This window comes from Dipodomys merriami, unplaced genomic scaffold (assembly GCF_024711535.1).
Source record: "Dipodomys merriami isolate MVZ:Mamm:240054 unplaced genomic scaffold, mDipMer1.0.p SCAF_212, whole genome shotgun sequence".
Taxonomy (NCBI): domain Eukaryota; kingdom Metazoa; phylum Chordata; class Mammalia; order Rodentia; family Heteromyidae; genus Dipodomys; species Dipodomys merriami.
In genome coordinates, this window is record NW_027203516.1 from 440,154 (window position 1) to 444,885 (window position 4,732).

General features: G+C 35.8%; 1 pseudogene; it reads right to left on the reverse strand.

The window, feature by feature from the left end:
• Positions 1 to 1,179: 1,179 nt before the first annotated feature.
• LOC138834350 (U6 spliceosomal RNA) lies at positions 1,180 to 1,279 on the reverse strand (annotated as a pseudogene).
• Positions 1,280 to 4,732: the final 3,453 nt, after the last annotated feature.

The window sequence follows — 4,732 nt, forward strand, 5'->3', positions numbered from 1 at the left end:
GGTTGGTTGCTTAAGTCAGTTTGTTTAAACAGGCCAAAAAATGCTCTGCTTTACCCAGGATTTTGCGATCCTCCTCTCAGGTTAGTTCAATCGGAGGGGGATCTGCTTTGATTATCACAAAAGAGGGAGATGGCTTTTTCTTCGTTTGGAGATGCTGTGATGAGGCTAGATTCTGGGTAGAGTTGAGGCTTTTCAGCAAACATTACCTTTTCCTGGGGGCTAGCTTGTTAGAAACTCACGAGCCCAGGCTGGAGCCACTCTCTGGGTTTATGTTTACTGAATTTTAATTGATTGTCAAGGCTGCTTAAGGGAGGGGTAGCCTCTGGCTCTGATTACCCAGTGAAGAAAGCCATTCCTGGGGCTTGCGCCTGAGCTGGGTGACATTTCCCTGGGTGAAGCTGAGTCTGGCAGGTCAACTTCGGTTCTTGTGACCTGCTAAATGACTCTACTTTTCTTCCAAGGCCTTAGTTGGAGATAGCAGCTCCTCTGAGCTTTGTCAATATCCAAGATGGAGATGTCCGGTTGTGGGGGGGAGGGGTCGCCTTCTCTCCTCTGCTCCCTGAGAAGGAGTGAGGACGTTAGGCTTCTACTTTCGCCGAGTCTTGGTTCGTGGGTCGTTTCTGGTCTGTGAACCGCAGGATGAAGATGTCTGCTCCTTGTCAGTTCTTGCTGGTGTTGAGTAGAATCTGCTCACCCACCGCATCTGGCTCCTTTGTCCTGGACTCTCTGTGTTACAGGATGGCGACTATGGCCGCTGCTGCTGCCAAAGCTGCTGGCAAATGCTCAGATCTGCCTCCTTGCCTGGATTCTCCCTCTCTGGACTAATTCTGTGTACTGTGATGGCATACTTGGTGTGATTCTCTGGCTTAGGACTGTTCACTGGAACTCTAAAACTGCTTTCTATGCGAGAGCTTGTTTAGCCTTCAGCTTCTCCTCCACCATCTTCCCGGAACCCCCTATGAGCATGGTTTAAATTTTATTTCTTTGGGATAAAATGACAATGTTATCTAATTTGAAGTTTTATAAAGGTTATGCTATGTAAGGGCCTTTCTAAGGTGAAGATTTAATACACTGATGTCAAACTAACCTTTAATTCTATGAATTACATGTACTGTTACACTTGTGATTTTGTAATCAACTTTTTAACAACTGTTTTTCATTTCTTGCATTTGAAGAATGAAAAATATGGAATACTTAACAAATTTTCATACCATCATTGTGCAAGTACCATTTTAATCTCTGTATTGTTGTAATTTGGGTAGACCTGCTGCTGAAGCATGTAGTATCCTCTAAATTTAAGTAGTTATTGATGCAATCTTTATACAGGCACATATCCATGGTTGCCTATTTGTAACAAGGAACCCTTATTGTTCCTAAAAATGCTATTGATCTTATTGCTCTAAATTTCTGTCTATAGTGGAAAAAATATATTGTTTGGTCGATTACTCACATTTGCAATTTTTTGTCAATGACTATTTTGTCATTTTCATTTTAAATTTGATCATATTTTGAAGCCTTCCAGCTAAGTCCAAAGGTGATGGCTTTTCAAGTACTTATTTATCAACTGAGTTATCTTTGTGGAGCTAATGGATTCAAAGTAAGCCTTGGTTAAGATCTACTTCTAAACTTCTGCAGCTTAAAATTTCCTAAATGAGGTCTCAGTGGCACAAATGTCTTCCTGACCCTTACCCTTCTTCCATGTAGGAACAGACCAACCAGAATATCTTACACTGACAGCATAGATTGTCTTACTGAAACAAAACTAATCTTAGTTACAAGGGATCATAGAGAGATGAACATTTCAGACCTAACTGTTCAGAATAGAAGGTATTTTATCAAAATATAATTGTTTGGGCTGGGAAGTTGGCTCAGTGGTAGACTGCATGCCTTGCATGCCTGAAGCCCTGGGTTTGATTCCTCAGCACCACATAAGGAAAAAGAAAAAAGCCGCAAGTGGTGCTGTGGCTCAAGTGGTAGAGCACTAGCCTTGAGATGAAGAGCTGAGGGTCAGGGCCCAAGCCCAGAGTTCAGGCCCCACGACCGGACCCAAACAACAAAAACAATATATATATATATATATATATATATATATATATATATATATATATATATATATAAATATATATATAATTGTATATTATACCTATTATTTCAAAAGTAGCTAAAGCCAAGAAGGTGCAAAAGTTGTTCATATGCATGTTTACTTAATATTCTGGCCTGTCTACCATACAACCAGGCAGGAACTTACACTATTGACTTTGTATCACCAAATATTTCCATAGCTCCTGGAGAAGTCTATATATTTCTCCTCGATATTAGGCCTTAAATTGGTAATGTTTTAATCAAAGTGTTTCCTCTTGCCTCCAGGCTTTACATTTACAAATGGTAAAGCTTTAGGTCTAACTCTACCAAAAACTGAGGTAGAGATAATGGAATAATACTTTAAAACAGATTTGCCTTTGATACCCTAACCACAACAGAACAATGCATAACAATTTCTTATATTATATATATTTATATATATTATATTTGTATGTGCTGATCTTAAATTTCACACAGTGAATCTTACTAGAATTAATTTATAATTTGACAAATAAATTGAAATTTATTCCCATAAATAGATTGGAACCTAAATAATTAGGTTTAGAATATATATTCGAATATAAAAAGTATCAATGCAATGTCTTTGGTATAAACTTGTGATACCTTCTATGTGTTCTTGGTCTTCTGAATTCACATAGTAAAAAAAAAAAAAAAAAAAAAACACAGTATTGTTTTCCTCTAATCTAGAAGAGATTTTACACTGCTGCTGTGTTTATTGTATTAACTCACTGGTCCCAAAGTGTTTTTCTCCATATTATGCCTAAAAGCTATTATTCTTCTGCAGTACCCACGGGTCCGAGGATACCAGGTCCCAGGTTATCTGCATCATCAGATAACAATGGCAAGTCTTCTCACCTTGGCCCATCCAACATGCTAACAGAAAGTAATTGAAGACCTATCTCAATTTTTCATTTCCTATAATATTTCAGAGCCCCAATTCCTTGCAGTAATTAGCAATAAACAATGGTGAAATTTAAGGCAACTTCAAATGAAAGAGGAGACTACAAAATATGAGTGAAAGTACTGTAGTCAAACTTTCAATTTACAGATGACAAGCCCATATGAGTAAAGAAAATCACAAATGTCACAAGATTATTTTTAATACCTCTCTCCTAATGATGAATGAAAGATTTCAGTCCAGGATAAGTAGGCCAAAAAAATTCCTGGAATGATAAATCCATAATTGTTCTACCAAGGCTAGGAAAATTTGACTTAGATGTCAAATATAATTTTAAAAAACTAATTGAGAAGACCCTAATGCTTCAAAACACTGATACTTCAGTAAAACTTGGTTCTGTAGTATAAAAATGTTGTCATTCTCAAACCAATGATAACCTACATTTAATCTGCTTCAAGTATATTCCTTTTCAAATAAAATTTCTAGAATCATCTTCACCAAAATAACACTTGACAAGTAGATGATAGTGACATTAAAAGTTTCTCAAGTGTAGGAATCAAGTTACAATAGAGTTGATTTATTTACCCAGCACTAATGCCCAATAAGTTCAACCATTCATTAAAGTGTAGAAATAGTATCTCCCACCATTTGCGTTGTTCAGTAGGTGCCTTCCAGAAATGTGTTAAATAGATCAGCCTCCCATAATTCAAACCCAAATATTAGCTAATAAAGTAAATTTCATCACATAAGAAGGTACATTTTAAAAAGTCACTAATAGTTGCCTTATCATGTGTTGCCTTATTATATATTTTCCCTATCTGTCTAACATAGTAAGAAATATGACTTTAAGTCTTGAATATGGGTACTGATCAGAGATGTGACAAACCTAAAATCTATCTTCTATTTCTATCATATTCCTCTATAGTAGTAAATTTTATTTTTCTTCTTTTTCCAAAACTTATAGGTAGTAGAAAATATCCTATGTAAAATAAAATAATCACACACCATTGCACAAAGCCATTTATAAAAACTGGTAGTTAGCTATAAATTCTAAGCGATTTTTAAACTTTCTTGTTGACTAAAGATTAATCCTCCAAAAAGATGAGAATAAAATCATGTTTAGGTGCTTCACGTCTCCAGTCTTGCAAATTGTTATCACAGATGAATGAATTATGGAAATATATGCTGACATCAGTTTAAGTATACGTAGGATTGAAACTCCATGAAATGTATATAAACCTTTCAAAGTATTAACAGACAGTTTAATAGAATGAATATCAGGAAGTGAAACCAGAAAGGAATAATAGTAAAGACATAGAATGAATGAAAATGGAACAAGGGGCAAGTACAGCTAGAATACTCAATGTACACATGTAATAAAGGAAGTGGTAAATCTGAAATAAATTTGGAGAAAGGGTTGGTTGAGAATGATAGGAGTGACTCTGATCCAAGAACATTGGACAATTAGATGGACATATTTAATTGTAACACACTTGCACAACCTTTTGAAATTCAGTTAAAAATACAACTACAAACAAAAACACACAAAAATCACAAACAAACAGCAATCCCTAGAAAGTATTTATATGACCTCACAAAATTTTATGCAGTTAATGAAGGGCAGTCTTGGGAAAAGTAAACAAAGCTGTTCAAAGAGGGCAGTTTAGGGTAGGGGAGAATTTTGAAGAGATTTAAATAGATTGTCTAAGGTTATAAGTCACCTACATCTAC